The sequence below is a fragment of the Globicephala melas genome, chromosome 12 (assembly GCF_963455315.2).
Source record: "Globicephala melas chromosome 12, mGloMel1.2, whole genome shotgun sequence".
Lineage (NCBI taxonomy): Eukaryota > Metazoa > Chordata > Mammalia > Artiodactyla > Delphinidae > Globicephala > Globicephala melas.
Window position 1 is genome coordinate 83,309,812 of NC_083325.1, and position 25,739 is coordinate 83,335,550.

Genomic DNA, 25,739 nt, shown 5'->3' on the forward strand with positions numbered 1-25,739 from the left:
CAGACCTTCCCTGAGCAGCTCAGGTGGGTGGGAAGGGGAAGAGCTACTATTAATAATAATAGTACGGGCCAGCCCTGCACAGTGGTTTATACATCCAACTTATTTATCCTACAACAACCCTCTAAGGTGGATAATGTTACCATCTCCAGGTTACAGATGAGGAAATTGGGCACCGAGTAGTGAAGTGCCTTGCCGGATATTACCCAGCTTGGAAGTGGCACAGCTGGAGTTCAAGGGCAGGCAGCCTGGTTCCCGCACTGACTACTGCAGCACACGGCCTCGCCTTGGGTGTGAGTGAGGCCCTCAGGAACCTCCCGAGATGACTCTTCTTGCAGGTGCCGTGCCTGTTCTCTCTGCCTTTGCACTTGCTGTTCCCTCTGCCTGGGGTGCCCTCCCTGCCCCAGGACAGCAAAAATGTCACCTCCTCCAGGAAGCCCTCCCATCCTCCCTCTGTGCTTCCACAGCATTCTCCCACTTCCCTGTGAAAGCCCTTACCCGCCGAATCGTCCTCATTTACACACCTGTCTCCCCAGCAGACTGTGGCCTTCTTGAGTTCAGGTACCGTGTTGGATGAATTTCCACAACCCCAGCACGGTGCCTGATGTAGACCGGCTGGTGTTTGTTGAATGAATGAGCGAGTGAGTGTTTGAAGGGATGTGACTCCCTTGCCCGTGGGGGAGGGTTGCGGGTTGCCTTATGGCCTGGCCCTGGGAAGACCCCTAAGTTTGCCATCCCTGGCATCCCTGAGATTGTTCTCCCACCAAGAGACTCAGCTTGGCGGAGAAGACATTGAGTTTCCATGTCTGCCCGAGCAAACATTTCCACAGAAATCCCAATAGATGCCAGTGGGTGCAGTGGGCACTGCCCCTCCTCCCACAACCTGCACCCCTCCCGCCTCCGCAGGGCTCTGAGCCCAGAGCCAGCCCTTCTTCTGTGGGTTTCCACTGGGTTTCTCACAACTGCCCTATCTGAAGCTGCTTGCCGCCGTGCCATCTTCGCCCCACACCCTCTCTGGGTGATGAAGGGGCGCCCTGGCCCCAGGCTGTCGGCATTAGGGAGTCCAGCCCCACCATCCTCAGACGGGAAACCTCGGCCCAGGTTGGGGAAGCAGAGGGCTCCCACCCCCTGCCCTGGCTTTGCGCTGCCGTCTGCAAGCCCCTCCTCCCCTCAGACATGGGCGCCTGCACCTCCCCCTCCCCCAGGGCCCTGGGGTCAGGGGGCCTCACAGGGCTCACCTGGCAGAAGCTGAGAGGCCCGAGAATTACAAGGTGTCCGGCCTCAGACCCTGCCGAGCACCGGACCCACTGCCCTGCGATCCCGGTTGAGCCTCTGGGGGTGGGGAGGAAGGACGGAAAGGCACTTGGTGGTAGAAGCTCAGAGAGGTCCGTGGCTTTCCTGAAGACACGTGGCAGAGTGGAAGAGGCAGGATCCGAGCTCTGGTCCCTCCGGTGACAAGGCCAGCCTCTACCCACTCTCCGGCCAGGCGGGAGCCCACTTTCCCCACCTAGATATGGGGTGGATGGCCCCTTCTGGAAGCACGGGCAGAGCGCCTGGTGTGCATGTGGGGCACCGGCTGGTCAGCGGAGGGTCCAGCCCGAGGACTGAGAGCTCGCTTGGCCCTTGAGACCATCAGACCATCAGAGCGGTGAAGTGACTTCGCCCAAGCTCACAAGTGGTGGCCCAGGGGACGGATGTGGGACCTGTCAGACTCTGACCACTTCCGTCTGTCCATGGCCCCCGCACGGCTGTTTTCCCAAAGCCAGTTATTAGCTCTCACTGCCAGGTCCCTGCTCTGCTCTCCCTGTGGGCTTTGCCTCATCTGTGGACTCGGCACAACTGCCGGTGAGGGAAGAGGGCCAGGGGTGCATGGCCCTGAGGCAGGGACAGAGGCCCCATGGTCTGGCTTTGTGCAGCCAGCCGGAGACCAGCTAACAAGCTCATCGTTTCGTGCCCAGGCCTGCCACGCGGGCAGCTGGTCCTGCCATCCCGGATCACCTCAGACTCCCACTGGACCCCAGGAGTCTGCCTCCCAGCCCAGACCCTCAGACGCCCGCCCTCCCTCCCTCCTGTAGTCGATGGCTCTGTGCTTGGGCCTATGGTGTTCCACCACCCACACGGACCTGGCCTCCCAGCCTGACATGTCCAGCTCTCATCACCATGGCAACACTCACCACCCCCGTGCGGGACCACTGTGCTCAGCTAACCCGTGGCCTGTCTCCTGCCACTGGCCACCCATTTGGGTCGGGAGACACCCACACACCCACTCAGGCCAAGACTCGGAGCTCACTCGTGTTCCTGCCTCCCCCCACAGGCCAGAGTGACGGTGTGCATGGGTGTGCACAGGCATACGTGTGCACACGTATAGGCGCAGGTGTGGAAAACACTGACAGCTCATCCGACTCTGGTCTGTGGGACTCAGGGGCTGCCAGCAACGCCTAATTGTGTGTCGTGGGTCCTCTGGGGGGGTAGTCTCTGTCTGTGTGCCTGCACCTCATCAGCTTTGCGTGTCTGTCTGTCTGTCTGTTTGTGTCTCGGCAGAGACCAGGGAGGGGAAGGGAATGTGTCAGAGATTCTGGACAACAACTCCTTTCACTACATTTCTCCAACCGCTGGAGAAGGACACCCTCTCCTCTGGCCTGTTCTCCTAGAACGTTCAGGACCCAGCAGTGGCTGATGGGGGCGACCCACTTACCATCTTTGCTGGGCTCTCCCCTGGGGCCAACAGTTACACTGGACTTTGGCCCTTGGAATCCACATAATCTTCTCTTGGGGCACCACCTGATTCCATTTTCCTGTGCAAAACACAGAAGCTGTGGAGAGGGGCCCGGGCAGGACATTGGGAGAAGGGAAATGTAGTCTTGGTTCTGTTGACAGCTGGCCCTGTGACCTTGCGCAGGACACCGTGCCTCTGGGCCTCCGTTTCCCTGCCTGTTAATGATTTCTTGTGGACTTTCTATCCGCACCATCCAGAATTCCATCAAATGGCAACTGTCCCAATACATCTTCCTCTCATCTTCACGACAGCCCTGTGGGTCGCCTGTTATTATCCCTGGACGATAAGGAGGAAACTAAGTGCAGAGGATGCTGGTGGGATGGGAGCCCAGCCGCATCACCCTGACCAGAGCCTTTGCTCTTTCTCTCACCCACTGCCCCCCGTGCTCTGCCCGCAGGTTCCAGGGCCAGGATGGGCCCTCTGTGCCACCTGCCACAGCACAGCCAGCCCCTCACGGGCAGGGGGCTGCCACTGACAAAGGGCACCCACCAGCCCTGCTGGGAGACCCCTCCTCACCCTCACCGTGGACAGGGCCAGATATCAAAGCGGGGAGTGTGGGAAGGCAAAGGAAAAAGACAAAGCCGTCAGGCTGCCCGGCGCTGGTGAGTAATGACGCATGGAGTTCCGAGATCAACAGGCGGGGCTCGGCTCCAGGGCCGTGTGGGGATGAGCCTCAGAGCTGGAGCCGGCAGGCGGGAAGGGCTGGCGGGCGCTGGGTCAGGTGGTGGAAGGCGGCCCCGGGCTCCGTGCAGGGCAGTAGGGCAAAGCGGTCACCGGACCCTTGTTTAGATGCGCGTCCTGGTCCAGCCCGTCTGGGGTGGGGTCTGAGTTTCTGCATTTCTCACGAGGTCCCAGGTAGCGCTGCTGCTGCTACCCATGGTCTGGGACCGCCTTTTGAGCGCCTGAGTGTGGGCTGAGAGGTCACACGAGCCGGGTTTGAACTTGGATCTGGCCCTAATTCGTTGTATGAGTGGGCATGTGAGTTCCCAACTCAGCAGGCCTCCGTTTCCTCACCTATAAAGTGGGGATCATAATAGTATCTGCTTCAGGGAAGCGGTGGTGAGGGTTCAGAAGTTAATCTGTGTTAATCTGTGTCAAAGCCCATAGATGGTGCTTGGTGAGTGTGTTATTATTCTACAGTGCCGGGCTGGAGAATATGTGCTTTTCTGCTGTGGAGAGTGGGTCGCTGTTAAGTGTTAAGTGGGGAGTGACGTGACCGAAGTCTCACTGGAAAGACTTCCTCTGGGAGCTGCTGGGAGTTGAGCTGGAGGTGGCGGCCGGGCCTGGGGGAGCCGCGTGGGGCTGTCTCAGGAGGGGTGTGGGTGAGAGAGGAAATGGAGTCTGGAAGTGGTGGATGGGAGGGACGGAAGGAGAGAAGGGGCAGGAAGGATGGACATTTCTGAGGCAGATCTAACCGGAGGTGGCCTGGGAGGGCCTGGTAGTTGGCATTGCGGTCCTTGGGTTCTGCTGTGTCCGCTCACCGCTTCCACTCCTCAGCCCGGCCCAGCTGACTGTATTTGACTATATTATTTGGGAGCACAGCAGGCAGAATTCTGAGAGAGACCTGCCTGGTGGTTTCAGCCAGTCTGGACACTGTAACCTTGACTCCAGCTATCGAGAAGAAGCCCCCTGTGCAGAGAGCTGTCTGTAACAACACATTCGGGGGATTCGCAGGGAATGACTGAACCAAACTCCAGAAGGAAACATAAGAGTTTGTGCGTGTGGGTATGAATATGTACACACATCAAGAGTATAACAGGGCTTCCCTGGTGGCGCAGTGGTTGAGAGTCCGCCTGCCGATGCAGGGCACATGGGTTCGTGCCCCGATCCGGGAGGATCCCGCATGCCGCGGAGCGGCTGGGCCCGTGAGCCGTGGCCACTGAGCCTGCGCGTCTGGAGCCTGTGCTCCGCAGCGGGAGAGGCCACAACACTGAGAGGACCGCATACCGCAAAAAAAAAAAAAAAAAAAAAAAAGAGTATAACAGAGTGGGCCTTCCCTGGTGGCTCAGTGGTTGAGAATCCACCTGCCAATGCAGGGGACATGGGTTCGAGCCCTGGTCCGGGAAGATCCCACATGCCATGGAGCAACTGAGCCCGTGCGCCACAACTACTGAGCCTGTGCTCTAGAGCCCGTGAGCCACAATTACTGAGCTCGCGTGCCATAACTACTGAAGCCTGTGCACCTAGAGCCCGTGCTCCACAACAAGAGGAGCCACCGCAGTAAGAAGCCCAAGCACCGCAAGCAAGTGTAGCCCCCGCTCGCTGCAACTAGAGAAAGCCTGCGCGCAGCAACGAAGACCCAACACAGCCTAAATTAATTAATTAATTATTTAAAAAAAGAGTACAACAGAGTGAATTTTGTTAGCAATTCCTGATTTTTCCCTTCAAAAGAATTGAAGGCAACTGTAACCAGTGTGGTGAAACAGGTGTTTTCTCTTCTACATGCAGCCCTGTTCTGATGTCCCACATTTTGTTGGTCCTGTCCTGGGGGTGTTTTATTCTCTGTAAGTCTTGGGCCCCAGCTAGCCCACAGGGGCCTTTTGTGTGAATTAGGGAAGGGTGTCCCCTCTGGACAGATACAGCCTCATGGGCACATAGTGTAGTGAGTGGAAGGCAGACTGGATTCTAGTCCCCACTTGTCCCTCAGGTGGGCGCCCTTGTGCAGTGGACAACCTGCACAGCTGTATGTGCCGTCTCTGCACACGGACCACACAAGCTGTTGAGGAAACGGACGCTGTAGAAAATTCTTTAACTGTGGAAAATGCTTTATCTGGGCATCAAGCTCAGCCCTTTATCCCAGGTTCTTTCTTCGGGTGATTTCGTCTGGGCCTAGGTCTCCCCTTGTTATTCTCTGCGCCCCGCATCTGCTGGCTTTAGGCTTTAACTCAGGGACAGGCTGCCCATTGCTGCAGCTTCCTGGGCTGCTCTTTGGGGTGAGGGCCCCGAGTCCTCATTTTCTTTGTTGATGGTATTATCTCCCCAAGACGGGTGTTTAAAATTGCTTCGGGCTGGACCAATGATTCTAATAGGGGGTCTACACCGAAATGGCATTATTCTGTTGTGCAAGGCTGTGACTGCCTATTGTAACACCAGTCAACATCACCACCATTCAGAAGGGTTACTCTGCACCTCATGCCAACACCATGCCAGCCACAAAGGGAAACCTTTATTCTTTTCTCCAAACTTTCTATAATGCCATATAGCTTTTCCAACATGAATTATTTTGACTAAACCAAACAAAACATAAAGAAATACCCTTTTGGGGTAGGGTTGTTTAACCAGAAGAGATCTACCTAACTGCACCAGAGTTGTCTAGAGCCAGACTGCCTGGGACCAAATCCTACTCTGCCACTTATTAGCGGTCATCTTGGAGAAGTCATTTAACCTCTCGGTGCCTCCGTTTCCTCATCCATAAAATGGGGATAATAATAGTACCTACTTCAAAGGCTTGTTGTGGGGACAAAGTGAATATACGTAAAGCTCTTGAAACCACTCCAGGAACAGGGTCAATGCTGTGGGCGTGTTAGCTCTTGCTCTGGTGACCAGACCAAGAGGAGAAATTGGTCAAATGCCTTGTTGAAATCCTGATTCCGCCTCTCTCCAGCCTTCTCTGGTTTCCACACTCAGCATCAATTCCAGTGTCTTCTGGGTTTGTTTTACATTTTTTCTAGTGTCTCTATCAAAGCTCCCAGGACAGTGTCCGTCACTCTGTGGCTCTAATGGCAGCCCATGCCAATCTGCTCAAATAGAAGCGCTCCTGGCAGGCAGGGACCCCCTCCTTCATCTTTGCATCCTTCATGGCAACAAAAAGCCTGGTACGAAGCCAATGCTTGATCAAGGACTGTCGGCGAGTCGGTGGCTGCATGACCAAGGGCATCCTTTCTCGTCTTCACCCCCCACTTCCCTCCTGGCACCAGTAGGTCCTCAACAATTTTGTTTGAATCGAACTGAATATATTCTGGAAGCTTGAGACCACACATCCTCACTGAATGGGTGTCTTGGAAGCCCCGGAAGGTTATGGGATTTTTTTCCCAAAGGGTGCAGTAAACTCCTGAAGGCGAAGGGGTCCTTCTGCCTTTCCAGATGGACTGAATGCGAGGTAGAGATGTGTCCAGGAGTCTTCCACCCACTGCAAGGTGCTCCCCAGTAGCTGGCAGAGACGTTTCACATTTCGATCACCCTGCCGAGATACCCACTGCCCACCTTTCTGGAAGCATCTAGAGTTTCTCTCGGTGCACTGTTCTTCTAAGTGATAATTCTAGAAACCCATTCCTTTGTCTTTGGTAACAACAACCCAATTCCCAGGACTCCAGCTGGAAGATAACAGCCTTAATTCCCAGACCCCTGGGGGGAGGAAACGCCAGACAGAGTCCTCCCAGCTGTTACGGTTCTGTCTGCACCAGGCCACATGCATTGAGCCCAAATGACTACTTGAAGCGTTATTAGAATTCAGGTTGCCCCGTCATCACGATTGTCTCTGAGCTGGGAGGCTGGGAAAAAAGAAGGCAGATTGCGTGCGGTGTGCAAAAGCCGGACCAGGGAGCCTCTGAGATTAATTACACCTGGTGAATGCAATGTCTGGGAGCCCCGGGGAAGTGCTATCTGGGGGAAGCATAAACCAGGCTCCCCAAAAGGAAGTAAAGATGAGCTCCATTCCACTGTGCAGACAAAATTAATGCTGCTTATCAAAGCCCTTCCTCATCAATATAAAGTTGGATTTCTATTAGTCACCAAGGGCCATTTGCCTAGATGCAAACGGCCTGACCGAGCTGGACGATTTTAGCGCAACGTCTGATGGAGGTTGTGGGGAGCCGACAGCCCGTGCCAGTAGATTTAACAAGCACTGGGGCTTTTTCCTTTGGCTCTGAGGCTAAGCTCATTATCCAAGGAACAAATGGAATATGAAGGCTGCATCGGCGCTGCCAGAGACCATAAGAAATTTGCTATGAAACAAAGTTGGTGCATTGTTCAGCTGTGCAGAGAAGAAACTTGGAAGCAGAGAAGGTAAAAACAAGGGTGGAAACCCGGTTACACGGCTCGCTCTGTGATTTTCTGCAAGCTCACGTTCACGTCTCTCACCACCTGGTGCTCAGCCAGAACACAGACTTCCTCAGACAGTTTCCAAAGAGCCCTCTCTGAACCCCATTGCACAAAACCATCCTAATTACAAAGCAACTCCCAACCAAAATGTCCAATTGTGTATCCTCACCTTCACTCTTTAAGCAACAAACAAGAACCATCTGACATCTTTCTTTCTTAATTCATATGCCTCGAACTCAGTCAACTCAGTACCTTCTGAACTGCTTCTCTCTCCCGACTCTCCCAAACTCGCTCTCCCTCCTGTGTTCTCTCTTCCAAAGCCGGAACCCTCGGAGCCCTCATAAACCCCTCACTCGGTCAGTGCTTATCCATCCTGCCTGCACGGGAGGGTCACCTGGGTCCTTTTAGGAATTACCCGTGTCTCCTACACCACCCAGGCCAATTCACTGAGGCTAATTGCCGGGCCCAGGCGTCAAAACCCCTCCAGGTGACTCTCTACTTCTCTTTACTTGCCCACCCAGGCACCAGGTCACATAGACCTTACCTCCTGGGCTTTTCTCCTCTCTACGTCCCCTGTCTCCCGCCTCTGCCTCTGCCGTTCCTGTAGACAGTTTGCACTTTTCACCTGAATTATGACAATAGCATTCTAATCAGTCCCTCCCAACCCCAAGTCACACCTCTCTGCCATCTCTCCTCTATTTGCTGCCAGAATGATTTTTCTCCAGTGCACAACAGATCTTGTCACTGCCTTTCTCTCCCTCCCTCCCTTCCCCCCATTTTCTAACCATCCACTATAACCAGGACCTCTTCTAGGTCTAGAGAATTATAGGGTGGAACAAAAAGACATCTTAGTCTCTGCTTTCTTAGAGATTATATTAATATTGGCTCGGAGGAAATGCTAAACATCAAACTATATCAGTAGGTTTTTTGTTTTTGTTTATTTTTGCTGCGCTGCACAGCTTGCAGGATCTTAGTTCCTGGACCAGGGATCAAACCTGGGCCACGGCAGTGAAAGCACCATGTCCTAACCACTGGACGGCCAGGGAATTCCCAGTAGTTGTTTAATAACAACTGTGTTGTTATAAAGCAGAAACTAACACACCATTGTAAAGCAATTATACTCCAATAAAGATGTCAAAAAAAAAAAATAAACTGTGGTTCATACCTGGAAGAAGTAAGGGGTAATATGAGAATGTTTTCCCTGCTTAAAATCTCCCAGCAGCTCACATACAAGACTCCCGGCTGAGGGTTAAAGCTCAGCTGTTCCCATTCTTACTGTGCTACTTAAGGGCCCTCTCACCAAACAGCCCCTCCTCTGAGTACACAATGCTCTCGTGCCTGAGCCTCTCTCTGCTGCCTGGATTTCTTTCCTCCACTTCTCTCGTCCAACTCAGATGTCACCTCCTCCAGGAAGACTTCCCTGATATGCCCAGCATGGATTAGTTGTCCTTACTCTGTGCTTCCAGACCTGCTTCTGCCTTCCATTGTCCTTACACTTTCCCTATCACATTGTAGAGGTCTGTTATGTATCTGGCAGGGCCCCTGAACCACCATTGGACTGGGAGTGCCCCAGAACAGGACAGTCTTTTAACCGTGCTCCTAGCACAGGGCCTGAAATACATTCAGTGAATTAATGAATGCAGAATAAAGCTAACAGTATCTGATTAGCGGGAACACTGAGAAAATTCTAAGGAAAGGGGGAAATTTTGTTTATTTATTTATGTATTTATCTATCTATCTTTGAGACTTTACTGAAGTTCTGGAGATTGGGAGTCTCCTGGCTCCCTCTGCCTCTAACAGGAGTGCTATAGTTGAACCCTGACAAGCTCTTAACCAAGATGTGAACTTAACATAACAGAAGGGAGTAGAAGTATTGGGCTGGAAAAACCCGAATGAACTTTTTGGCCAACCCAATAATACTCTAGTAATATTTGTGTCTTGGATCTCATGTTACTACAAGTCATATTTATGATAAGTAAATAGAGTTATTAAAAATCAAATCCAACGTAAATATTTCAGAAGCCTTGCTCCCTGGTTTCAAAGCCCTGTTGATGTAAAGAACCCCCTAGAATAGGAGCCAGACAGTCCCTTTATACTCACAGTCCATGACAAGAGGTTACCACGTATGTGGGAGCAGTTTGTAAACCATGGGCACTAAACAAATGTCATTCGTGAAATGCAATCCTAAAGCAAATAAGTAAGCACACCTCTTTTGCGTACTTACCCATGTTTAACCTTAGGAGCTGCTCACAGCCAGGAACACCCGTTGCCCTGACCTGCTGGCTAAGTCACCCAACCCCAGGTTCCGCCGCTTGCAGCTACACCCCACCTCTGCAGCCGGTGGGCCTGACCTCAAAGAATTCTGATCAGGTCGCAGTGACACAATGTCCGTGAGAGGTAAATCGAGGATTATTTAACCAAACTAGTATCTAGAGGTCAAGAGGGATAGGAGCCCAGTGGCCCAGCTGGTGTCACAGAGGCTGCTGAAGGGACACAGGACGTCAAAGGCGGGCCACCGAGGGAAGTGCTTCAGGTCTCTGTCTGTGTCTGGTTGGAGAACCTCAAATGTGGTCATGATGGACAAGGCACAGTTGTGTGGACGAGGCCAACCTGAGCGTGAGCCCCAGCTCCATCCCTCTGTCACGGACCAGCTCCGTGGCCATGAGCAAGCCGTTGGGACTGGGCCGCCCTTTCCTCACCTGTGATAGGAGAGACGAATACCGCCTACTTCCTGGGGCTACCTCGACAGGAAACAAGAGAATGGCGTGGAGGCCGGCCTCTCTGCGGGACCACGTCAAAGGTCCAGTCTTTCTGTCTGGTCCCTAAGAGATGAGGGCCGGGGAGGGCACTGGAAGGGCAGCCACGGCTGAGGCGGGCACTTTAATCACAGCTCTGCTTCTCACAGCCCGTTGAAACAGAATCTGTGCTCATGGCCTTGGAGATTTCAGCTGCCCTCCCAGGTGGATGCGCCAAACCTATTTCTCATGGGACTGATTTAGGAGATGCTGCTAATCGGTCGCTATGGTTTCTTTATTTTCTCTTGACAGAGAACAAATTAACCCGGCTTAGGAAGAGTTTTCAATTATGTCCCAGGGAGAGAAAAAGTAGGAAGAGGAGCCAGTGCTTGAAGCACGGAGGAGCTGGCCGACCTCAGAGGCAGCCTCGTGTCTTCGGGGGGACGGCTGGAAGAGCTATCGAACCCACTGCCAAACCCGGGGACGCTGATGCAGTCCCTCCAGCCGGCCCGGTGTGGACCCACTTCCTGAACACTCCTCCCCAGGCCTCCCAGTCTCCCTTTTCACACGTTCATTCAGGACCAGATACTGACTTAACGCTATTGTACCAAGAAAATAAATAGGGCGGGCTGGCCAGGGAACATGGGCGGGGGTGAAATCTTTAGTAGAGCTGTGAGGGAAGGCTGAGTTAGGAAGCGACAGCTGAGTGAAGGCCCGAGGGAGTGGGGACAGAGACAGGAACGACTGTCTTTGATGAGGCCAAGTCCCTGGGAATGGCCTCGTGGAAGGGCTGCCCCTTCCTCCCTGACTGCTGAGGACTTAACATGTATTATCTCATTAAACCTGAGACCCTGTTGAAACCTCCATACCAAGGGGGAAGAGGGGGAAGGGATAAATTGGGAGATTGGGACTGACAAATACACACTACTCTTTAGAAAAGAGATAACTAATAAGGACCTACTGTGTAGCACAGGGGACTCTGTAATGACCTATATGGGAAAAGAATCTAAAAAAGAGTGGATATCTGTGTACGTATAACTGAAGCACTTTGCTGTGCAGCAGAAATGAATACAACATTGTAAATCGACTATACTCCAAAAAAATTAATTTTAAAAAGTAAAATCAATAAAATAAAAAATACAATATCCATTTCACAGGGGACTGTGGTGGGGGACTAGAGCCCAGACAGAAGAGGAACCTGCTCAAGGTCGCCTACCCAGTAAGGAGCAGAGCTGGGATTTGTCCACTTATACCCTTAGCACAGCACTGCCCCCAGAGCCTGGGGAAAACACACCTCCTGACTCCCCATGCCCGATGCCGCACTTGGCAAAGACAGGAGTGGAAACCTCTTCTGGTTGAGGTTATCAGGGAAAGCTTGCTAGAGGAAGAGGCATGTGGGACAGGCCTTGAAGGCTGTGTAGCATTTCAGTGGTCAGGGATAAATGAGGTACAGGGAGAAGCAGACAAATGCATGAGAAAGGCCTGAGAAAGGCCTGTGTGGGGCAGTGAATAAGCCCAATAACGGGAGTCACAGGGGAACTGAGCAGGGAAGCGGTGGGCCAGAGTGGGAAAGGCTTGAGCGATGCAGACACAGCAGATCCACTGTCGGTTCCGCATCTGGGCTTCGCTCCCACTGCTGCCTGAGATCTCTTGTGTCTGTGAACGGTGGCAGCTCCCGAATTTCCACAGGAGGGTTGCCCTGGCCTCCACCTGCCCTTCAGCACTGCCACTGTCTGTGGGGAGGGCTCTGTGCCCAGACTCACCCTAAACAAGGGTGGGTTCCTCGGAGCATTCAGGGCCAGGCAGGCTGGGTTCAGAGGGGTCTGAGCGCCTGCGTGGGGTCCAGTTCCCCGCCTCTGCCTTCCTTCCCTCACTCCTTGTTGGGAGCTGGGGTGTGGACAGGTGTGTAGTGGCACAGGTAACAGCAAAGGTAAAAAATAAAAGCCAGTTGTGTGTGGGCAAGTTGGGAAAAACGAGGAAGGTTAGAAAACGTGGTGTCTGGGGTCTGCATGGGGACCTGCTGAGGGCTGGGCGCGGCCTGGGTCCAGATTTCCTGAAGATGGAACTTCTGGGAGCAGGTGTGATCCTGGACTGATAACGTGGCGGGCAGTTCTGGGGGTGGATGGGGCTCGGGCCAGCCCTGAGAAATGTAACTCAGCTGTCTGTGCTTGAGGGGCGGTAGCGGACAAGAACCAGGAATGGAAGAGAAGAGAGCCCTGGAAGCTCATCTCCAGTCATCTGGTGTCGACACCATAGCCTTGTGCTGCCGTGGGCAGAAAACCTCTCGCTTTGATGAACTTGTCATAAAGTAATATTTTTTTTTGTCTTCCATCCTGTATTAGTTTTCTAACTGCCGTAACAAAGTACCACAGACTGGATGGCTTAAAACAACAGAAATTTATTGTCTCATTTCCCCTTCTCATAAGGATACCAGTCATATTGGAATAGGGCCCATCCTACTGACCTCATCTTAACTAATTACAACTGTAATGACCCTGTCTCCAAATAAGGTCACACTCTGAGGCGCTAGGGGTTAGGACTTTGTATTAGTTTTCCAGAGCTGCCATAACAAAATACCACAACTAAAACAACAGACATTTATTTTCTCACAGTACCTGAGGCTGGAAATCTAAGATCAGGGTGTCGGCAGGTCCGGTTTCTCCAGAGGCCTCTCTCCTTGGCTTGCAGACAGCCGTCTTCCCTCTGTGTCCTCAAGTGGACTTGCTTCTGTCTTTGCATTCCTGGTGCCTCTGTGTGTCCTAATCTCCTCTTCTTATAAGGACACTGGATTGGATAAGGACCCACAGAAACAGCCTCATTTTAACTGAATCACCTCTTTGAAGGCCCTGTCTCCAAATACAGTCACATTCTGGGGTACCAGGATTAGAGCTTCAACATGAATTTTGGGGCACAATTCAGCTCATATCAGGCTTTAACGTATCTTTTGGGAGGGACACAGTTCGACCCATGACATATATCATGTAGCACGGTCTCTTTTGTCCTTCGAGCCTCAAACATTTTCTCAGCTCCCATTCTGTGCCAGGTCCTGTGCTAGATGCTGGGGATACACAGAGAGAAGCCAAGAACCAAAGTGCTGTCCTTCAGGAGCCCCCAGTTTGCAGGGGGAGGCAGACCGGTCATGATTGTGGCACGGGTGATAACCCCAAACTAGAGGCCCAAACGTAAGGGGCTATGAGAGCCCAGGGCCAAGCTAGCTCTACCTGGGTCAGGGAAGGGCTGGCTGGGAGTCAGGGCTGTGCCTGCAGTTGCTCTGAAGCACCAGGGAGCCTGGTGCATTCCAGAAACTGCAGGTGGTGACATGATAGAGCACAGGGGGGGAGCGTGGGGAGAGGAGTCCAAGCAGGTCCAGCTGATGGTGTTTAATGGGTGACCGTAGGCCTGGGAGTGAGCTGGTCTGATCTGACAGGTGATCAGAGTGTTTGTTTGAATGAGTGAATGAACAGATGAATAAAGAAATGAATCCATTAGGCTCACAGACCATGCTAGACATTATAGATGATTCAGAACAAATGAAAACAACAGCCAGTCTCCCAGAGGCCAGGAAGATTAAGTACTGTGCCCAAAGTCACCGTGCTAGGAGCGGGCAGGGCCGAAATATGAAACCACATGGATGGGACCCTACAGGCGGCCCTGTACGCTGTGCTACCTACACAGCCTTATTCTCCACCTGGATTCATTTAAGACCAGCGGTAAGGGCAGGGAATCAGGAGGGGAGCGGGAATGCCTCTCTCCCGAGACAGTGCCACTCTGTGTGCTCATGGCCTTGGGCTGGCCTCCGCTACCACTCTGACCCACAGCTGCTTCCTCGCTGTTGTTTCTGAATTGTGGGTCAAAGGCCTTTCTCTGGGGCCTTTTCAGGCCCCTGTGTGACCATCCATACTCAGCTTTCCTTCCTCCCTGCCCGGCACTCCTGCAGGAGCCCCTCCCGCCCGCCCTGAGCTCCCGCAGTCCTCCTGGCAGAGCAGCATGGCCCAGAGCTGCGGCTGCTGTGACCCTGTCAGCCTGGATGGCATCTCCGACAGGTTCTCCTGGCTAAAGCGTCTCTTCTGGCTCCGAAGGCTGCTTCTCTCCCTGCAGGAGTCTGCTCTGGTCTCCATGCCCACACCGTCTTTCTCTGAGCAGGGGGTGCCTGGCACGACAGAGTACCTCCCGCCCTGGCTCCCGGTCCCTCTAGCTGGACATGCTCCCATCTTATCTTTCCTGGGATCCGTTCTTCCATCCTGCGCCCACGTATCTTTGTCACTCCCCAGCCCGTCCTCCCCAGCCCATCCTCCCCTATCCTCCAGCGTATAACTGGATCTAGCAAAGGAAAGGGGTTAGTATTTGTGGTAATTACATCTCACGTAGGCACGTGCTCTAGAGTTCATATATCTCAGGTGAGACTCACCGCAGTCCTGTTAGATTCATGCGCTCAAAGAGCGCCATGCTCTGTGTGTGTGTGCACATGTGAGCGGTAGAGTATTGATGTTCACTGAGCACCTACTGTGTACCAGGTGCCGTGCTAAGCCCTTTCCTCCATGCATGTGTGTACATGGGGGCAGGTTCTAGCCTGAGCCAAAAGAGTGCCCTTGCTACTCAGAGCACACTTCAGAGACTAGACAGGCAGCTCCAAGACGCACCTGTTTGGCAGGAGGGATTGAGGAACCCCTGGATCCTGAGGGAACCCCAACTAGGCGGGCAGGCTTGGCCCAGAACAGAACTCGGTCTTTGGGAAGGACTGACTCCAAGCCGGGGTGCAGTACAGCTGCACAGCGTGGCCTCCAGCCCAGGCTTTGGGGGCTCAGGTGTGAACCCCGTGGATGTAGTGACCTTGAGGAAGACCCAAATGTCAGTGCCATGGTCACTAACAGTTCTTCAGGGCCAGAGCCAATATTGCTTTGGTCCCCAGTAGAATGCCACAGAGGGCAGGGGCACTGGCCACGGTGTGCCGACCACCCCAGAGGATGAGGCGCCGTCGGCCTCGGCACTGGGACCTCCCACCAGCAGCCCCAGATGGTGTCCAGAGGGGAAGGAGCCTCTGGGGGAGGGGGAGGGGAGGAAAGGATCCGAATGTGAGCCTCAGAGACAGGGGCTGGGAGACAGAGGAAAACTGGGCGCCAAACATCACTGCGGGCAGCCCGAGTGGGCGCTGACAGATCTCCTCAAAGGGTCTTGAAAGGTGTAGGGTGCAGGGGCTCTTACAAGTGTCAGGCAGCTGCGGTTTAGCACGCGGGGCCTGGCCCAGCTGCAAGCTGGCTCATTTCCACAGCAGACCCAGGACATGGGCATCTTCCCTTCCACTAAGGCTGGGAGAGGCTCGGTCACCTGTACAAGGTCACTGGTCTGACAGGTGGGCAAGCTGGGATTTGAACCATTTGGAGGCTTAAAGAGAAAGAGGAAATTCTTTTTTTTTTTTTATTGGTGTATAGTTGATTTACAGTGTTGTATTAGTTTCTGCTGCACAGCAAAGTGCTTCAGTTATACACATACGTATATCCACTCTTTTTTTAGATTCTTTTCCCATATAGGTCATTACAGAGTATTGAGTTCCCTGTGCTATACAGTAGGTCCTTATTAGTGATGTATTTTCTATAGAGTAGTGTGTATATGTCAGTCCCAATCTCCCAGTTTATCCCTTCCCCCGTTTTCCCCCCTCGTAACCATAAGTTTGTTTTCTACATCAGTGACTCCAGCAATCCCACTCCTGGGCACATATCAGGAGAAAACCGTAATTCAAAAAGATACATGCATCCCAATGTTCACTGCAGCACTATTTACAATAGCCAGGACATGGAAGCCACCTAAATGTCCATCAACAGATGAATGGATAAAGAAGATGTGGTACATACACACAATGGAATATTACTCAGCCATAAAAAGGGAACAAAATAATGCCATCTGCAGCAATAAGGATGGACCGGGAGACTGTCATACGGAGTGAAGTAAGTCAGACAGAGAAAGACAAATATCATACGATGTTGCTTATACGTGGAATCTAAAAAAATGGTACAAATGAACTTATTTACAAAACAGGAAGAGGAAATTCTTGAATAAACCGTCCTAGGCAAGGCCGACGAGCAGGCAGACAGTCAGAGAGGCAGCACTCGGAGAGGAGAGAGGTCATCTCTCAGGGTCTGGAGTGTAAGCTGGGCCAGCCTTAGAAACAAGGCCCCTCCGTCCTGAAGGGGAGCCCACCATGGCGTGCAGATTCCATGCTGCCATCGCTCCATCTGGGGTTGGACCTGTGAGAACCACGACGAGTGAATGAACAGACTTAGTGAGAATCCAGGCTCGTGCCAACTAATCAGCATTTACTAAACAACCGTGTATCCCAGATGCTTCCCTTTTTTGTCTGTCTTTTTTCACTGTGACACATGCGCTTCGGTGTCTCTCAGACTTTTTTTCCGATACGTCCTTGTGGAGGTATAACTGACATTCACTGACCTGCACACATTCCAAGTGCACAATTTGACGAGTTTGACATACAAACACCCATGAAACCATGAGCACCAAAATGTCTCCGTGCCTCTCCATCACCGGTCCCTCTCGTCCCTCCCCACCCCTCCATTTCCAGGCGGCCACTGGACTTCTTTCTGCCACTATACATTAGTTTGCATCTTCCAGAATTTCAGACAAATGGAATCGTGCAGCATGTGCTCTTCTCTGGCGCCGGCCAGGTGATGTCTGACTTTTTAAGGAGCCGCCAAGCCGTTTTCCAAAGTGGCGGCACCATTTTCCTTTCCCGCCTGCGGTGTGGGAGGCTTCCAGGGGCTCCACGTCTCCGTCAGCCCTCGAGGTGCATCAGTCTTGTCCATCTCGGCGCCCCCGCAACGGGCATGAGGTGCACCGGCCGCATTTCCCCGGTGACCCGGGGGTCGGGGAAGATGCTCCGCCGTCACTGTCCGGCTTGACCCCGCGGCTGGCCTGGCGGCTGGGCGGGCTGACCCCGTCAGGCACGGAGGCAGCTCCGGCTCAGCGCCCGTGGTCGCCAGCGGCTGCGCGCCAGAGCCCCCTTCGCCCCTCTCGCTCAGCTCCTGCCTCCTGCGCCGGCGCGTCCTCCGTGACCCCGTGAACTCTGAGCCGCGGCCGGGCCTCCAGTCAGGGCCGGAGCATGCGAGCTTCTGGAAGGGATCCGTCTGCGGGGACGAGTCAGCCAGGCTGACTTTAGGAGCAACACACACGTCAGCACTTAGCACCGAGCCCGGCCGGCTGCCTCCCTCCGCGGAGAAGGGCTCCCTCGCCGCTGCGTTTCCGCACACTCCGCCTCCGGGCCCGCGAGCCAGGCCTCCTGGAGCTCAGGCCGCTGGGACGTCTCCGGAGGCCGCGGGTCCGCAGGCGCGCGCGGCCCAGGTGTCCTCGGGGTGTAGACAGGCCTCCTCAGCCGGCGGGCCACCTCAGACCCGGCTGGTGGCGGAGGAGGAACCGCGGTCAGCTGGGCCAAAGGCCCCTGGAGGTCTGAGGGAGATGCAGACAGTGGGTCGGGGCGGTGGGAGGAGAACGCGCACGGCGCCTCTCCCCAGCCAGCGGCCTCCTACCTGCGGCAAGGGCTCAAGACGAAAGGCGAGAGGTGCCCATTTTAAATCAAATTCAGGCCTGGACCTTTGAAATTCCTGGACTGAGCCCATTTTATCAACTAAGAGCCACCAGAAAGGCCACAGGACTGGAGTGTTCAGAGGGGACAGAGGGAGGAGATGCTGCCTGGTGGTTTCGTCCCACGAGTCCAGCTCATGCGGCGTGTTGGTCTGCTTTGGTCTGAAGGAATGAGGCCAATCGAAGAGCTCCTGACAGGTGTGCCTTGGTCTCTTACCTGTGCGACTAGCCTGGCTGGTAAGTGGTGGAAGGATGTGACCCAGACCTGTCCAACTCAAAGCTCCCACGTGTGTCTGCCTCAGAGGGAAGCTTCCTGTCCGGTAAGAGGAGAAGGCCATGAATGCAGCTAAAATAAAGTAGGATTAAGTAAGTGCTACCATAAAACCCACAAGCTGGAAGCTGCCCTAGAATAGAAGAGGAAGCCATGTCTGAGGGTGCTGGGGAAGAGTAGAAACCAGGGAAGGCTCCCCTGAGGAGGTGGCGTCTACACTGGGCCTGGAAGGGAGAACGTCAATAAGCAGAGAAAGGAAATAATTTTTCATGGGTTTTAAAAAAAATTTTGTTGATTGATGGATTGAGTTTTGGCTGCGTTGGGTCTTTGTTGCTGTGCACGGGCTTTCTCTAGTTGCGGCGAGTGGGGGCTACTCTTCGTTGCGGTGTGTGCGCTTCTTATTGCTGTGGCTTCTCCTGTTGTGGAGCACAAGCTCTAGGTGCACGGGCTTCAGTAGTTGCAGCACACAGGCTCAGTAGTTGTGGCTTGCGGGCTCTAGAGCACAGGCTCAGTATTTGTGGCACACGGGCTTAGTTGCTCCGCAGCATGTGGGAATCTTCCCGGACAAGGGATCGAACCCGTGTCCCCTGCATTGGCAGACGGATCCTTTTTTATTTATTTATTTACTTACTTACTTAACGGCTGTGTTGGGTCTTCGTTTCTGTGCGAGAGCTTTCTCTAGTTGCGGCAAGTGGGGGCCCCTCTTCATGGCGGTGCGCGGGCCTCTCATTATCACGGCCTCTCTTGTTGCAGAGCACAGGCTCCAGACACGCAGTCTCAGTAATTGTGGCTCACAGGCCTAGTTGCTCCGCGGCATGTGGGATCTTCCCAGACCAGGGCTCGAACCCGTGTCCTCTGCATTGGCAGGCAGATTCTCAACAACTGCGCCACCAGGGAAGCCCCAGCAGGCGGATGCTTAACTACTGTGCCACCAGGGAAATCCTTTCATGGGTTTTTAATTTACTTCTTCCAGTAACTCTCCCCTCATCCCCCTTTAATGGACTGTATTGGGAAGGAGCTCGAACAAAGCGGGGCCTTTCCTTATCTAGATTTTGCCATTTCACGTGGAAAAAAAAAACAAATCACCTCTAATTTTCCTCCTTGGGAAGCTTTCTTCTAAAGCACTCATCCGTTCAATGCCTATTTATTAAGCACCAACTACATACCAGGCACTAGTAGCACTTCATGGTTCAACCCACTTAACCTCAACAATCCTTTGAAGTGGGTACCAGTATTATTCCCATTTTACAGATGAGGAAGCTCAGGGACACAGAGATTAATTGCCCAAGGCTCCTGGTGAGTAACTGGCAGAGCTGGGATTTGGGCCCAAGTAGTTGGGCCCCTGAGTCTAAAAGCTGGACCATCACCCTCTGTTGCCCTTTCTTTAATAGAAAACTCAGGGTGACTGGCCATTTGGAAAGGGGGAGAAAATGTGCCACCACTATTCAGATGGTCTCCCATAAACTGACGCAATACTTCCCCGTGTCTGAGGCAGCTCCTTCTGCGCAGCCACAGTTAGCTTCGTGGCTCCAGCCTGTGGTCAGAGCACCTGCTCCCACCACTCATGGGGCTAAATTGTCAGAAGAGGGAAAAACCATACAGCAGGTGTGGGGCAAGGAAGGGCTGGTCTCTCCCTAGGCACCAGGAGCCACCTGGGGAGCTTGGACTCCAGAAAGGCCTCTAGCACAGGCCAGCTTGACTTCCCCTGAGAGACCTGCAGGACCCAAGGGATGAAGGAACCGAGACTCCCCACGGCCACCCTAACATGAGTGTAGCTGGTCATGTCAGCCTCCCGTGACCTCTCCCTGGCCCAGATGCTCCAAGGGGTCCTCCCAGCCCTAACCCCACACACGCAATCAGTCGTCCAGCTTCTGCCGCGCTCCCTGCATGCTAACCTTCCGGCTCCCACCGCATCACCTGAGGTCCTCAGCATGTCTTACCTGAACAGCTGCAATAACTTCCTAATCAGTTTTCCTGTGTCCAGGCCTGTGACCCCTTAAGTCGTCGTCCAGCTCCCAATTCACTTCTTAAAGTGAAACTCATTGTATTGCTTCCCCACCTCAAGAGCCTTTGGGGGCTCCCCAGTAACCTACTGAAATAAGCATTAACTGCTCAACTTGGCAGTCAAGCTGGCATGCATCCATCCCAGGCCACCAGCCTTCACCAGCACAGAGGAGGTGAGAACAGTGTGCTGCAGGCTTAGGGGTCAAGTCCTAGCTCTAGCACTTGCAAACAGGGTTACCTGGAGTAAGTCCCGTAAAGTCTTAGAGGCTCACTTTCCTCATCTGTTAAGGGGAGATAGGAAACAACCTCCCAGACTTGCTAGGAGGAGTAAATGGGGAGATGCATGTAAGTGCTCAGCAAATGTCCCCTCCTTCCCTCTGTAGAGAGGTGTCCATTGGCTGAGCTGCCTCGGAAGCAGGGTGAGGACAAAGCAGGTGGATTTGGCCAGGGGAGATGAGTTCCCCTCTGCGCTTTCATATCTACATAAAGAATTTCACAGATTTTTTCCGCAGTGAAATTAGATCCTGACACATATTCAGGGAACTCCCAGCAGGTGTTTCTCCAAGAACAGAGAGTATGGGGTGGGGGGGACACACCTCCAGTCCATGAAGGCCGCAGGCGCTGAGTCACCAGCCCGGCCCAGACATAACCGGCACCATGAGGAAAAGCAAACAGCATCAAATCCGCGAGAAGACCATTTACAGAATTCATGGGGGCAGGGAGCACAAGCCTGTTCCTTTCCCACCTTGGCAGTAGAGATGGAAGGGCTGATTTGCCCAGTAAGACATGAATCATGGAGGAGCCAGTGCAGATCCCCTGGCCTCAGCAGTCCTGCCCTTTTTGTGCCACGGGCCCCTTTAGTAGTCTGGTTACTGCCAATATTATTTTTGAATGAATGAAATAAAATACATAGGATTTAAAAGGAAACCAATTATATTGAAAGACACTTGACAGAGAATGCGCAGTATGGTAGCATAGGAGTGTCATTAGGGAAACATTAGATACCAGGATAGCAGCAGACGTCAGCCTTGGTTTGACTGTGTGATGATGCACGTACCCTAGATTTGGAGCCGCCCATAACAACTGTCATGTTATCTGAACATATCTGTGACTGCACGGTGATAAAGACACTAATAATGCACTATTAAGTGCTTTGGTTTGTTGCCCACATGTATGATTGAAAGAAATGACAAATTTCAGTTTGAGATTAGGGAAATTACAGATGCTTTTTTTTTTTTTTTCCTTTTTTTTTTTTTTGCGGTACGCGGGACTCTCACTGTTGTGGCCTCTTCGTTGCGGAGCACAGGCTCCGGACGCGCAGGCTCAGCGGCCGTGGCTCACGGGCTCAGCCGCTCCGCGGCATGTGGGATCTTCCCGGACCGGGGCATGAACCCGTGTCCCCTGCATCGGCAGGTGGGCTCTCAACCACTGCGCCACCAGGGAAGCCCCCAGATGCATTTTTTCTGAGTAAGGTTATAGAAAATACTATGGCCCCTGTTCTGTACTGTCTCCCCATCTCGTGCACCTATACGCACACAGATATCTCACTCTGGGGGAGCCAGTTGTCCTGAGAGACTCTACGTGGAGTCTGGAGGTGCTCAGGAAGGAACTGAGGACTCCAGCCAATAGCCACTTGAGTGACCCTTTTGGAGGTGGGTCCTTGAACCCTTTCAAGACTTTTGATGATGCCGGTCTGGCCCTCAGAAACGGTGGGAGAGAATAAACTGTGGATCAGTAGATAATACATCAGCCTCTGATTTCTCACTACCCTGGCCGCAGAAGCCCCGACCACTCGGGAGTGCCGGGCCACCATCCCTGTGTGCGCGCAGCACGTCCAGGCACAGGCAGACATTGCTAAGGGCCTCTGGAAGTAACCGAGGACGGGCGTCTTTGAGGATGCTCGGGGGCCTCCAGGTGAAGGCAGACCAGAGAATACGATTTGCTACAGAACGGTGCTTGTGATCATTTTCGCCAGGTGCTCTCTGGCCAGGGAGAATACGAATCTCACATCTGCTAAGTGCACTTCTCAGTGTAAATTCTCCCAAAGGTAAACATTATGAACTTTTAATAGGATCCAGGTTTATCTAATATTTGTGGAGCACTTACTAAGTACCACGTACCTAATCCTTACCAAAGCCCTGTGAGGGGTGGCTGTTCATCTCACTTTTGGATGAAGAAACTGAGGGTCAGAGGTAAAGGAATTTGCCCAGTTTCAAAGCTAGTGAGTGATAGAAAAGGAATTCAAACCCAAAGTCTTTGGATTCTAAGTGGCCTTTCCACCGTACCATGCTGCTTCCCTCAGGGCAGGAGGGGTCAGAGAGAGGGTGGGGACGTAGCACAGCCCTCCCCAAGGTGCGGGGAGGAGGCCGCGGTTCTGGATTCATCAGGATCTCTACTGGCTCCCTCTTGAATCCTCTCTTCTGCTGCAGGAAAGAAGACAGGAAACTCACAGGTGTGTGGAGGCCTGTCCACGGTGGGCTGAGGGAGTGGCCCTGGAGATCACAGCAGGGGATCCCCAAACGTTCAAAACATTTTTATTTATGTTAAAATAATACTTTCACATAGTTCAAAAATTCATACTGTATACCTTTTCCACTCCTGTCCTTCAACTAACTATTCCCCTTTCCCAGAGGCAACTAAGAAACCCAAGGTTTCCTGGGTACTTGTATTAGTGTCCTCTTGCTGCTGTAACAAATTGCCACACGTTTAGTGGCTCAAAATAACACAAATGGGGCTTCCCTGGTGGCGCAGTGGTTGGGAGTCCACCTGCCGATGCAGGGGACACGGGTTCGGGCCCCGGTCCGGGAAGATCCCACATGCCGCGGAGCGGCTGGGCCCGTGAGCCATGGCCTCTGAGCCTGCGCGTCCGGAGCCTGTGCTCCGCAACGGGAGAGGCCACAACAGCGAGAGGCCCACTGCAAAAAAACAAAACAAAACAAAACACAAATTTATTACCTTTTAGTTCTGTAGGTTGGAAGTCTGACACAGATCTTATTGGCTAAAATCGAGGTGTCATGCATTTTAATTTAAAACTTAAAAAGCAATGTTGCACGTTCAAATGTGGTATATACCTAATTTTAACCTACTGAAAATGTGCAACCTATTAATTGCCCTGCTTCATGACCATCATTTATTTTTAAGGAAATAGGATGCATAGCATATAACAAAAGTAACTATTGCTTTGTGAAAAAATAAAAATCACAGCAGGGGGAAGGGTGGGATCCAGGAGGGAGCGTGGGACGCTGGTGTAGTGACGGGGATACAGTCAGATCCAGTGTGACTTCAGGCTTTCCAAGAGCCAGAGCTGACAGCGCAGGGGCTGCCTTGGAGGAGGGGCTTCCAGCCCGCAGGGCCTTCTGCCGGGGTGGGGAAAGGGAGGTGAGGGTCGCAGAGGACATCACCCTCCAGTGGGGCAGGCTCCCCACATTTTGAGCGTGGAGACCCTTTTGAGACATTTTATAACACTGTTTTACATCAAAGCCCCTCGTGATGATGATTGTGCTTTTAGTATCCATCATCTGAGAAAATGTGCAAGGATGAAAAGCCATTATAAATTTAGTAATGCCTTTAAAAAACTATCTTTTATTAAACACGACAGCTTTACAGATGTGTTTAAAAATAATAAGTACAGAGCCAGGCTTGGAAATATGCCAATCCCTCAAATGTGTCATTCTCTTCCCTTGGGAAGAGAACCTGGTGGCAAACACATCACCCACCACTGGGTACCACCAGACCAGAAGCCAAGCATCTCGCTGCTGAAGTGCTGCCCCTTCCCTGGGTGGTCCAAACCCACCTCTGTTACTCTGCAGTGCCAGAGGCTCCCTCCACGAGGGAGGTTGCCCCAGGAGAGCAGCTATTCCTGTAGTACATTTAAGGTTCCCAGGCAGCCCTCGACTAACTCAGACCCCTGTGGATACCCTGCGCAGCCTGCTCAGCGGGAGAGGAAGCCCAGAGCCAGCTGGACTGGCCACCCGCTGCCATCGCCCTGACCCCCTCTTTCAATGCTCACTAGTGACTTCCCTGAGGCCCCTTTCAAGGCCGGCATCACTAACCTCTCCTGAGGTCCGCAGCTCAGAAGCACGTGTTCAAGGCCCCCAGGAAGAGGGGTGATCTGACTGACTGGAGAGATTTTAAAAATACTGGAAAGGCAGAGCCCCTTCTTTTTTTAAAAAAAATTTATTATTTATTTAATTTATTTATTTTTGGCTGCACTGGGTCTTCGTTGCTGCACGCGGGCTTTCTCTAGGTGCGGCGAGCGGGGGCTACTCTTCGTTGCGGTGCGCGGGCTTCTCATTGCGGTGGCTTCTCTTGTTGTAGAGCACAGGCTCTAGGCACACAGGCTTCAGTAGTTGTGGCACGCGGGCTCTGTAGTTGTGGCTCACGGGCTGTAGACCGCAGACTCAGTAGTTGTGGCGCACGGGCTTAGTTGCTCCGCGGCATGTGGGATCTTCCCGGACCAGGGCTCGAACCCGTGTCCCCTGCATGGGCAGGCGGCTTCTTAACCATTACGCCACCAGTGAAATCCCAGAGCCCCTTCTTAAAAAGAATGCCCTGGCTTCACTTTGGCTCAATCCTGGAGAGACCACCATTAAATTGTCCATATTTGTGTATTCATTTTGCAGAGACCCAAATTCAAACACAAATGCCCACAGGGGAATTAAAACCTTAAATACTCACGGGCTGTGGAGCGTATCCCCCTGGAATGCAAGGTTCCTGGTGGGGCAGGAACCATGTGTGAGTTGTCTTTGTATTTCCATGCCTGCCCCACAGCAAGGGCTCCGGACCTGTTGGACGGATGGATGGATGGATGGATGGATGGATGGATCGATGGATGATGGATGGATGGATGAACAAGGAGTGAAAAATACACAAATAGAGGGGAGAGGAAAATCAAAAAAGTCTGTGTCCTTGCTTGTTTCCGGGAAAGAAGCACGCTGCTCCGGACCTCCCACCGTGTTTGTGCCTGGACAGTGGGTCCCGGGACCTCCTCAATGGCGTCAGCCATCTGTGCAGAGAAACAGCTACCTGGGCCCACAGGCCCGAATAGAGGTCAGGCTGCCTCTGCTTCCCGAGGACGCACGTCACCTGGGAGGGAGAGGGAGCCCCGGGGTGAGATCAGGCCCCCCTCCTTGGGAGGAAGGGGCATATGGGTCAGTGAGAGGGCTGATCCCGTCCTGGGGCTAGGAAAATCAAAGGTGCCGGCATTCCTAAGAGAATCAGAAAGTAGAGCAGCCGGTCTGTAAAAGCAGGGCCTGGGGCCACCTCTCCACAGGGGCTTTCTGGAATGGGACCGCAGGCTTATCTCTAATCTGCAGAACCAGGCTTG